This window comes from Saccopteryx leptura, chromosome 2 (genome assembly GCF_036850995.1).
Source record: "Saccopteryx leptura isolate mSacLep1 chromosome 2, mSacLep1_pri_phased_curated, whole genome shotgun sequence".
Taxonomy (NCBI): domain Eukaryota; kingdom Metazoa; phylum Chordata; class Mammalia; order Chiroptera; family Emballonuridae; genus Saccopteryx; species Saccopteryx leptura.
In genome coordinates, this window is record NC_089504.1 from 145,153,509 (window position 1) to 145,166,349 (window position 12,841).

Below are 12,841 nucleotides of genomic sequence, written 5' to 3' on the forward strand. Positions count from 1 at the left end.
TCTTAGAAAAGTTTCTGAGACTGACCAGTGGTGACGCAGTGAATAGAGCATCCACCTGGGATGATGAGGTCCTAGCTTTGAAACCCTGAGGTCACTGGCTTGAGCATGGGCTCACCAGCTTGAGTGTGGGGTCACTGGCTTAAGTGTGGGATCATAGATATGAACCCATGGTCGCTGGCTTGAGCCCAAGGTCGCTGGCTTGAGCAAGGGGTCACTGGCTCAGCTGGAGTCCCTCTGATCAAGGCACATATGAGAAGCATTCAATGGGCAACTAAAGTGTTGCAACTATGAGTTGATGCTTCTCATTTCTCTCCCTTTCTTTCTCTCTCTTTTGTAAAAAAAAAAAAAAGTTACTGAAACACAGTGAGCCTTTGATAAATATTTTTTAAATGAATGAACTAACCTAGGCAAAGCATAACTTTTCTTATATCTGGTTTCTTTCTCTATAAAATGGAGATACCATTGCTGTAAGGATCAAATAAGAAAAGAGCTCTCTGACATGGTACTATTACAAATGTATGATTAGTTGTACATTAACTATTAGAATTGTTAAGTACAGAAGCAGTTACCTACCAGGCTGGAGCTCCTCGAGAGCAAGGACTATATTTATTCTGGTTACTGCTTGTTATTCTATGTTTACTACAGTGTCTGCTGTGTAAATATTTATTGAATGAATTGATGAATGAGAAAAATATCTCTCTGCATCCAGAAAGATTTCCATTTAGAAAGAGCAAATATAACTATAGTCATAAGGGATTACATCAATCTTACTGTGTTCTATTCTTCATTTAGAATCATAAGAATTCTTGAATACCTACTATGACCAGACACTGTTTACAGTGTGGAAGACACAATAATAAATACAAGTAAGCCAACCAATCAACCAACATATAATATTCCTGCCCTAATAAATTCCATTGTATGCTGAGAGAGACATTAATCAAATAATCACAGAAATTTATAAAGTTTCATCTGAGATAAATGCTATGGAATGGGTTTGAATTACTTTGGAAATTATTATGTATAACTATTTAAACCAGATGTTATAAAGTTTCTCAGACAGAACATATATTTTGGTTATTAAAGAAAATAAGTTTTTGAAGAGAGAGTTGGATCCAAGACTATACTAAATAAATTCATATTTTTGGCTCATCTACATAGGTTTACTAAATTAAATTAAATACAGAACGATTCGCATGTTCAAATATTTGTTTTGAGGGGAATTTTTTTCTGTTTTCATCCTAAAATTGCCTTTAAAGTCACCTATATTTGAAATGTCCCTTTATGCTGTCAAAATGAGTATTTCCTCTTCTTAATGGGTTTTGGCATGAATTTCTTCTAATCTGCTGTTAAGATCATAACTCCTGCTTTCTGTTTGCATTTGCCTTTGTTCACAACTTTCTATTCGCCTATTAATATACTGGTTTTAGATGGGCCTGTTCCATACAGCATAAACACATAAAGTATGATTCCTTTCTAAAAAGAAAAGAAAATTTTTCTGGAATTAAACCAATTTAAATATATTGATATGACATATATTTGGTCTCATTTCTATCAGATTTTTTACAGTGATAGTTTGTATCAAAAGCCAAGATGAAGTTAGACATACAAGAGATTAATAAGTGTAATGCTTGTGAAAGACAAAGGCGACACTGAGCAGAAGTAGGCAGGAAAGCCGTCAGACCCTGGTACTGGTCTAAGGCTTGAGAAGAGAGAGGGTGAAGCAAAGCTGGCTGGGTAGGAAGAACCTCAGACTAGAGCAGCTCTGAAAACCATGGTGACCAGTTCTAAAGGGGAATTCTAGAACAAAGGTTGCCCTTGGGAGTCTCATTGGGCAGATATGGCCAGGCTCTGATATTTCCATTATGCTAAGTCACTAGCTGGAGTTGCAGGAGAGCACACGTCAGCGCCAGTGCTATGGCACATTCTGAAGGGGCTAGAGCAGGGGTCGGGAACCTTTTTGGCTGAGAGAGCCATGAATGCCACATATTTTAAAATGTAATTCCATAAGAGCCATATAATGACCCGTGTATGTTACGCATTATCCAATAAAAATTTGGTGTTGTCCTGGAGGACAGCTGTGATTGGCTCCAGCCACCTGCAACCATGAACATGAGCAGTAGGAAATGAATGGATTGTAATACATGAGAATGTTTTATATTTTTAACATTATTTTTTTTATTAAAGATGTGTCTGTGAGCCAGATGCAGCCATCAAAAGAGCCACATCTGGCTCACGAGCCATAGGTTCCCGACCCCTGGGTTACAGCTGAGGCCGTGTGCTGACTGCAGGCCTCACAGCAGGTCACTCTTGAAGAAATGTGCATAAAAGACCTCCATGGCTACCAAAAACATTTCATAACATTCACATGTAATCTCAAGTGTACACAGTCTAGCAAGTTTTGACAAATTTATAAATGCTTTTACTCCATCCCAAACATGATAGAGATTATTTCCTCAGAAAAAAAGTTTTCTCAGACCCTTGGATCCAGCCCTCCTTCCTTCTGCCCCTCATTGCCACCCCACAATCACCCCCCCAACATACACACACACACACACATACACACTAAGGCAGTGGTTCTCAAAGCATTCGCCAGGGCACACTGGTGCATCCTAGAAGATTTCCAGGTGTGCCCTATGGTATTGTTTCAGAGAAATATGTGCCTGTTGGGAACCAAAAAACCAACAGGGTTTTTGGAGTTTAGATTTTGGGGGGATAGAGGTGTGGGGAATTGGCTGTAAGCTGAAAGTCTACCCACCCCCCACCTCACTTGCCTGATTAGGTTGCAAAAGGCTGTTAAGCTGTGGTGCTGGATTGTTTACACTACCTCCCCCCCCCCCCCCCATATTCCCTGGAAAGAGTGGAGGCAAGTTTCTTCTATCCTTTGTTTGGTGTAAAATTAAGATGATATGTATGGTGGGGGTTTTCTGCACTTGGTAAAATTCTTGGGTTGCCTTGGAAATGTGATCAGAGACCATTGATTTGCGAATGGCCTCACATTGCGCTATAAATAAAGCAAGATGCGGTTTTGGGGCGTGCTTTGTTCTAGCCAGCAACAATTATAGGGCCCTCCCAACCCTGTATTTTCTTAATTCCGCACCGTTCCCACTCGGGACCTGGAATTACTAGCTGCGCTGTTTCACAGTATGTGCCCAGATATAAAAATAAATATAGTTACTTTATTATACCATTTCATTATGGAAATACTGCTCTTTTTGTTAACATATCATTGTTATATTTATTATTAATACATCATTATATTATTTTTAAATAAATACACCCAAATAAAATGGATAGATTTCTCAAAAAGAAGCGTGATATTGAAGAATCCAATTCTGGAAGTGAGCAAAAGTTAAGTGTAAATAAAATAGGACTTGAAGGCTGACGGGCAGAATTTAATCTATAGCATTTTCCATCACTTAACACTGAACAATACGACTGGATTAGAAACCCATTCATGAAAGCTTCAAGTGATTTTGGTTTAACATTAAGAGAAGAAGAACTGGCAGCTATATCCACTGATTGTGGATTGATGATTAAACATAAGGAATTGTCTCTTGAAGCCTTTTGAATTTCTATAAAAGAAGAATATGCCTGACCTGTTGTGGCGCAGTGGATAAAGCGTCGACCTGGAAATGCTGAGGTCGCCGGTTTGAAACCCTGGGCTTGCCTGGTCAAGGCACATATGGGAGTTGATGCTTCTAGCTCCTCTCCCCTTCTCTCTCTCTGTCTCTCTCTATCCCTCTCTCTCTCCTCCTTAAAAAAATGAATAAATAAAAAAATAAATAAATAAAAAAAGAAGAATATGTGGCAATATCTAAAAAAGCTTTGAACATTTTACTACAATTCTCAACACCTTATTTATGTGAATTAGGATTTTCTACCCTCAACACAATTAAGAGTAAAAAGAGAGGAATTCTTCAATGTATTGATGAGGAAATGAGAGTTTACCTTTAAAATATAAGCCCAAACATTGAAGAAATCGCTAGGACACATCAGGCTTGTGTTTCTCATAAACACAAGAATGAAAAACTTAACACATTCGTGCCAGGACCAGCCAAATTTACTAAATCTTACTAAGAATGTATCTATATATATAAAAAGATAACTTTTTTATTTTTTAACCCCTCTTTTTTATAAATTCTAAAAAGTATAACTCAAAAAACATAACATAAAAATGTTTTTTAATGTCAGAATAAATTTAATTTTGTCGTATTTTTTTTTTTTTTTTTTGTATTTTTCTGAAGCTGGAACCGGGGAGGCAGTCAGACAGACTCCCACATGCGCCCGACCGGGATCCACCCAGCACGCTCACCAGGGGGCGATGCTCTGCCCATCTGGGGCGTTGCTCTGTCGCAACCAGAGCCACTCTAGTGCCTGAGGCAGAGGCCACAGAGCCATCCTCAGCGCCCGGGCCATCTTTTGCTCCAATGGAGCCTGGGCTGCGGGAGGGGAAGAGAGAGACAGAGAGGAAGGAGAGGGGGAGGGGTGGAAAAGCAGATGGGCGCCTCTCCTGTGTGCCCTGGCCAGGAATCGAACCCGGGACTTCCGTACTCCAGGCCGACGCTCTACCACTGAGCCAACCAGCCAGGGCCTAATTACCATAAAAGTACGCTTGGACTTTATATTTTTTCTTTAAAAATTGACTTAATTATTATAACATATTTCTCAGAAATTTGTATATAGTGCACCTACAATTATTTGTATAATTTTAAATGTGCCCCCGACTTCAAAAAGTTTGAGAACCACTGCACTAACGCAACCACTGTTCTGATTTTTATTAGTATAGTTTATTTTGCCTGCTTTGAACTTCATACAAGTGGAATCACAGCACATGTTCTCTTTTATTTCTGGCTTCTCTCGTGCAATACAATATTTTTTATATTCATACATAATGTCACATGTATCTTAAAATTTTTATTCCATTGTATGAATATAAACTCTTTCTTTCTTTTTAAAATTTTTTATTAATTTTAATGGAGTGACATTGATCAATCAGGTTACATAGGTTCAGAGAAAACATCTCCAGGTTATTTTGACATTAGATTATGTTGCATACCCATCACCCAAAGTCAAATTGTCTTCCTGTCACCTTCTATCTGGTTTTCTTTGTGCCCCTCCCCTCCCTCCAATCCCTCCCTCTGTTTCCTCCCCTCCCTGCCCCCCCCCCCCGTAATCACCACACTCTTGTCCATGTCTCTGAGTCTCATTTTTTTGTCCCACCTATATATGGAATCATACAGTTCCTAGTTTTTTCTGATTTACTTATTTCACTCAGTATGTTATCAAGGCCATCCATGTTGTCGTAAATGATCCTATGTCATCATTTCTTATGGCTGAGTAGTATTTCATAGTATATATGTACCACATCTTCTTTATCCAATCCTCTATTGAAGGGCTTTTTGGTTGTTTCCATGCCTTGGCCACTGTGAACAATGCTGCAATGAACATGGGGCTGCATGTGTCTTTATGTATTAGTGTTTTTGCGTTTGGGGGGCATATTCCTCAAAAAATTAAAAATAGAAATACCATATGACCCAGAAATTCCTCTACTGGGTATAGACCATTTCTTTTTCTTTTTAATTTATAATTTCAGCAAGAAAGGAAGAGAGAAAGAGAAACAGGAACATCTAGCTGTTCCTGTATGACCATTTCTTTATTATTCTTTTATAGAGATTTGGGTTGTTTTTAATCATTGACTATTATATATATAGTTACTGTGAATATTTTTGTACATTTTCTTAGAGAATGTTTTTGTTCATCTTTGATAAATACTTAGGAATGGGATTGTTGAGTCACACAGAAAAGAATATGTTTAAATGTATGAGATACCACCAGCTTTCCAAGTCATTTGTATCATTTTTTACTCAAACATCGGGCTGTTTTGACCAGTATTTAATTGAACTTACATACCAATTTATATCCCAATTTGTGGTGAATTGACATCTTAAAAATATTTAGTCTTCCAATAACTGTCATATCACTCTCCATTTTCTTAGGTTTTTTATTTTCTTTTTGAAAATGTTTTGCTCTTAATGGTGTATAGGACATGTAAGCCTTTGTTAAATATATTCCCTCGTATTTCATGTTTTTAGGCTATTGTAAATAGTCTTGCTCTAAAATTTTCATTATTTAATTATTTATTGCTATTATTAGAAATAAATTTGACTTTTGTACATTGACCTTGTAATCTGTGAACAGGCTAAAATCATTAGTTCTGCTCCTTTTGTTCTCTTTGCAGATTCCTTTGTATTTTTTATCTACACCATCATATTGTTTTCCAAAGATAAAAATTTAGTATTTTCCTTTCCAACTTTACTCATACATTTTTTTCTTGCCTTATTACACTAAGACCTCTACTATATGGAAATGGTGAGTGCAGACATCATTGCCTTTTCTTTTGAAGGAAAAGAATGTTCAATTATTTCACCATTCATTTTTCTTTTCATTAATGAGTCATATATTCTTGCTTCTTTCACTGTATTATCTTTAAAATTTCATTCCCAACACTAGCGAATGATGTAAGGGCTAGTGATGTTTTATTTACTTCTCATACAGTCCAAGTTCCTTCCTTGTTTGACTGTTGGAAAGAAAGGCTGTGTATTCTGACTCTTTCTAGGGACTTGCATTTAGGTCAGTCCACAGCTTTACTTGGTTCAGTTCACCTACCCTCTCTGCTTAGGAATGAAGAGTTCATTTCACCCTGGCCCTCAGTTCATGACCCTTCCTTGCACTCAACACTCTTTAAGAATTCCATAGAGAAGTATTATATAATTTTTATTTTGTCCCAGGTTTTCTTGTTACCATAAACATAGTCTTTTGTATCCTTTTAAATCTTAACCATTAACATTTTATTATTTTCCCTGTGTATGTGTTTAAATTTTTAGATATTTGGGTGAATTCAATTTTGTTCTCCTTATTTTTTGTCTTTTATTTTATTTTTCTCATTGGTGGTTGTTTTTTTTATTGTGCTTGTCTCCATTTCACCTTCACTTCTCTGACGGTGTTGCTATTGTCTTCTGCATCTTCCTGAGATGTACCGTCTCAGGCTTTCTCTTCTACTTCTGTCATCTTATTTCTCCTGTGTTCTTTTCTTCCTTCTTCTATTTCCATTTTGCAGTCTTCCTTCATAGAACTGATTGCTTTGCCAAAAATAAAATATTAACAAGTGTGTCACAAGTTTTACCTTCTTTATGGCCTTTTTATCACCTGTTCACAAATTTTGCTACTCTCTTTTCATGTTTACTTTATAGTATCTGAGCTGAAAACTGTATGACTTTCTTTTATTACTCATAATTGTATGAATTGAATTTTCCTGGAGCTATTTGCAGAAAGTTCTTGTTGAGGAGAGATCAATATAATCTTTCATGATTTATAACTAAAAGATTCTCTCTTCTGCTCCCCACAAATATAAAACATCATTGTTTACGATGCTTTGTTTAGCCCCAAACCAGGTTCAGCAAGTTTGTACTACCAGCCTTGCCAATTCATTTCTCAGGCCCTTCCAAGTAAGTGTTATAACTTTTTCTCTTTAGGGTAGGCCCCATATCTTCAGAAAAAGCGTTTGTTCCTACTTTTGAGGACGGCTGTTACTGAACTGCCTTCCCACCTTTTTTCCACTTCCTACCATGCAACCTTTTTCAGGGGTCAGCTCTCTTGATAGCTCTCACAAGTAAGTTGGCTTATTGTTTGCAAGTTTAAAAAATTACTTTCCTTATTGCTCTTCTATGATTTCCAGGAGAAGGGGGGAAAGCCTACTTGTGCAGCCACATTCCTGTCAAGTCACCTGAAGGTGTTTTGGCAGAGATCTAAGTTTTAACTTATGTCTTATAAGACTTATCGTTTAGTTTACTCTCTTGGATGACATGAAACCAATTATAAAAGCAGTAACCAAGAACTTAATATGTTAAGTCCTCTAATTTGTCTTATTAAACACATGTGGAATATTTCCCAATAGCTCCTACTAGAAATTCTATTCCACTGCAATTACTAGAGAAACCCAGCTGATTATCAAAATATTTTACTTGATTTGCCATCTATACAGTGACTACATGATAAAATAAGCATTCTAACACTGCAGAAATAGGCAGAGAAAATCCTAGGATAACTCTCAGATTTTCTTAGAGCCTTAAGACATGAAGAATACTTAGTAGAGTTAGATGAGCTAGGAGGGGGTTACAAGTGCAGGGATATATTTCATTGTGAAATTAGAGCAGGCATTGAAGTTGAAGGCTGGCTTCCAGTGAGTTTTCTTTGGGGAACACTAAGTCACCATCAGTACAAAGGTCACAGAAGTATCTTAAGAAGCCAACCACTTACGAATTTTTGTGGCTATGGAACTGATCAAGTCAGTTGTCAAATGCAGAATGAGAGCATGAACCAAAAAAAAAGAGAAAGGGGAAACACACAAGGTAATAAATGTAGGTGGCAATATTCATATACATATAATATTTTTTATTTACTTTTTTTAAAGATTTTATTTATTCATTTTTATTAGAGAGAGGGGAGAGAGAGAGGAAAGAGATAGAGAGAACGGGGGAGAAGCAGGAAGCATCAACTCCCATATGTGCCTTGACCAGGCAAGCCCAGGGTTTCGAACTGGCGACCTCAGCATTCCAGATCGACGCTTTATCCACTGTACCACCACAGGTCAGGCCACATATAATATTTTTTAATGCTTTTTGTTTTTAAATATAGCCTTAAAATGCAGAACAATTAAAGATAATAAGGACTCTTTCCCTTCATACTCTTCCTCAACCCTATCTGGTTCTACAGTGTTTCCCAACCTTTTTCCCTCATATGTAGAGAATAATATTTGTATCACACTAAAGTAGATTGGAGAGAATTTGGGGGGGTATGAGTTAGTGAGAAAAAATATTGTCCTTATATAAGAAAAATAAAATATAAGTGCTAAGGAAAATATTAAGTATAGAATTTATATGAAGTTTTAAAGTAGTTTCAAATTTTAAATAAGAAATTCCTTCTCTGAGCATAATGTTTAATAGTAAATTTTGTGTGTGAAATAGTTACACACACTTCCTGGTCAAAACTTATGACTAAAGGAAAAATTTAAGTGTTTGTGGCAGTGTCTAGAAAATAGTAAATACCACATAACAACATAAAATTTTTTAGAAAAATTTTAAATCATTTCTATAATCATTCAAAGTTTACAGCACTTGAAAGTACAATATGTTTGAAGAAGCTAACAACTTTTTTTTTTTCTAAAATTTTTTTTTAATTTTTTTAAATTTTATTTATTCATTTTAGAGTGGAGAGAGAGAGAGAGAGAGAGAGAGAGAGAGAGAGAGAGGAGAGATGGGGGAGGAGCTGGAAGCATCAACTCCCATATGTGCCTTGACCAGGCAAGCCCAGGGTTTCGAACCGGCGACCTCAGCATTTCCAGGTCAACGCTTTATCCACTGCGCCACCATAGGTCAGGCCCTAACAACTTTTTCTGTTCTAGAACATTTTAATGTTAAAACACAAACACTAATTCAAAAGGATATATGAGCCCCTATGTTAACTGCAGTACTATTAAATAACCCAAGTCTCTATCAATAGGAGAGTGGTACATATATACAATGAAATATTAGTTGACCATAAAAAATAATGAAATCCTACCATTTGCAACAACATGGGTGGACCCGGAGGGTATTATGCTAAGACAGAGAAACACAAATGCCATATGATTTCACTTGTATGTGGAATCTAAATAACAAAATAAATTAACAAAATAGAAACAGACTCATAGATACAGAGAACAGACTGATGGTTGTTGGAGGGAGGGAGGTTTGGAAGGCTGGTGATAAAGGTGAAGGGATCAAGAAGAACAAATGAGTCAATGTTTGTTTATATTTAAACACATATTTGACACTTTTCCTGATGGATGCCTGAGGTACAAATATGAACACCCTTAAATAGTTAGTAGTAGATGAGCCAGATATTAAATCAAATAAGTTTATTGTGATGTCAGCAATAAAATAGTAGAGACATATACATAATGTTGTGAGTACACAGCTTACATTCTGCCAATGCAGATAAAAGGCTGAGGTGTATAACATGGAAAACTTGCTGTATGTGGGAAAGAACAAACAGAACTGAAACAAAGGGATGTTTTACAGGGAAAGTGGCAGATGACTCTTGAAAGATAATAAGAAGCCATACTGTGCAGGTCTGCATGTGCTATGTTTAGGGATTTGGACTTTTATTCCATAGCTACTGGGAAGCCACTGATATATTATATGCCTAAATACAAGGATAGACATTTACTTTTAGGAGGGCAACTGACATTAGAATACAAGAAGGACTGGATCCAGTGAAGAATGGAGGCAGCCAGTTGGAAAATTATCACAATAATCAAAATGAGAGAGAATATGTACACAAAATACACAATCATCAAATGCTTCACTGTGAAATTAAAGTTTTTTCTTTCAATGCCTTGGGAGAATGTTCCCTGAATTCAGAATTACTGCTTCCCAGATTTTCTACTGGTTCCTAAATATAAAAAGTGCAGTGTTATTATTTACATACCATTAAAATTACTAAATTTCTCTTAAGATATTTCATAGGAAAATGTAACCTAAGTTAGTTCTCTTTGAAAATTATATGCAAAAATAAATCCATTGTATTATGACCTAAAGAAATTATAAAGGTTATTTATAGAAAGAGTCTCCATCTTCCCATTTTAGAAAAGAACACTGTTCCTTTATGGCCAGGAGTGGGGGTGGAAACAATAATCAGCTAAGATTAAAACCCCATTGTAGTGAAAAATTCCGAATCCTGATTTAACCAGTCTAAGAAAATGTCAGTGAGGCTTACCAGAAAAGGGTGACTTGGAATAAAGGCATAAAGAATTGAGTCCCGAACCCTCTCCACTCCCCACCCCATCCTGCTGCTCAAACACCCTTAGTTGAGGAGTGAACAGCTTTGATCTCTTCCCTTTCAAAACAATCAAATAGCTCTTGTTTCGACACCATGATAAAAATTTTCTCCTTGTAACGAGGATTTATTTATGTATTGGTAATTGACATTTATTAAAGAAACTGAAAACAGAAAAAACAATTTATTGTCTTATACTTTGTGATGTTTTTCAATGTCTAAATTTAAATTATTTCATGGCTATCCTAACTTCTTTCCTTGAGTGAAAATTTTCTCTAATAACTCATGGTTTATGTACATAGGCAGAGTAAATTAGCTTCTGCTTCACAGTTGCTAAGAAAACGAATTGCTTAAGAAGATTAGAGTCATTTTCTTTGCTTAAAGGTATTCCTGACAACCCACACTGAAATTACACAAGATTAACTCCATTAACACCATTTCCCATTCTTTAAACTAGTAGCTTTATAGAAAGCAGCATTTAGACTGAATAGTTCAAAGCATACTTTAAGAGGAGATCTTAAATGCTTAGAAATGCTAATATAAGTATCATTTAAAGATTCAGAATAAGGTTCAGAGAGGTCAAGTAACATTATTGGTTATATGGTGAGCCACAGTGAAATGGAAAAATGTTGCTTGTCTTTTCTCTTCGCCGTTTAGTCTGCATTTTCTTTATGCAGTTGATATTTTAAATCAAATGACGGTTTAAAGGATATAATACTATAATCCCTTCAAGGCAGAGATATTACGTGATTTATTTTTGTCTTTCTCCATAACATCTTATGGAGTGCCTTTTTAACTTAGGGGCATTCAAATATTTGTTGATTATCATGTCATATATTTGACATTACTTTTGTAGAAGAAAAAGGGCCACATGCGGAACACGCCAAGCTCAGGGGAAGCCTGCTTGATAGCTCTGCAAACTCGGAGACCTAAAGTAACCACATAGGATAGTCTGAAATGAAAACTTTCTAAGTAAAAGTAGTTCCTAGCAAGTAGTCATGTCCTAGGGAGGGATTTTTCTCTAAGGAAGGCCTATGTTTACCTTAATTGAGCCTGTCCGAGTCTTTTTGCAGCTACAATAATGTACCTGATAACATTTCTTTGAAATGTAAGAGTAATCTTCTTTTCCTGCCCCTCAGGGTGCAGCCACCCCACCAGAGCAGAAAACCACAAATCCCCTCATTGTTGTTATTATCATGTTAATTGTTAACTGTTAACTATTTAATACCTATGTAAAAATACGTGTGTCTCTATACATTTTGTTTCTTATCCAAACCTTAATATTTCCCGCTTGGTTTCCTCCCATTTCCCTAATCTATCACCACTGGATTTCAAGTGACCCCCTTAGGTCTTCCCCTTTCATGACGATGTATCAAGTAAGTGACGAAACTGCCATTTTCCAGACCCTTTTCTCAATCTGTTGAGATTTTGCTTTCCAGCAATTGTCAATAGTTTGGCTCAAATGAGCTCATAAAAATTCTTACAGGTTTGGATGTTTCTTATGTTAACACTTTGTGCTTTATCAAAATAGGTAAATCAGAAGGCTTAGGAAAATACAGATTAAAACAGTACCATAAGAGCCCTGGCCTGCTGGCTCAGTGGTAAAGCGAGGGCCCAGCGTGTGGATGTTCCTCCTGGGTTCAATTCTCGGCCAGGGCACAGGAGAAGCGCCCACCTGCTTCTTCACATTTCCCCCTCTCTTTTCTCTCTATCTATCTCTTCTTCTCCCTCAGCCAAGGTTCCCTTAGATCAAAGTTGGCCAGGGCGCTGAGGATGGCTCCATGACCTCTGCCTCAGGCGTTAGAATGGCTCTTGTTGTAATGGAGCACCGCCCCAGGTGGACAGAGCATCTCCCCCTAGTGGGCATGCCGGTGGATCCTGGTCGGAGCATGCGGAAGTCTGTCTCTCTGCTTCCCTGCTTCTCACTTTAGAAAAATTAAAACAACAAAAAACAGTACCATAA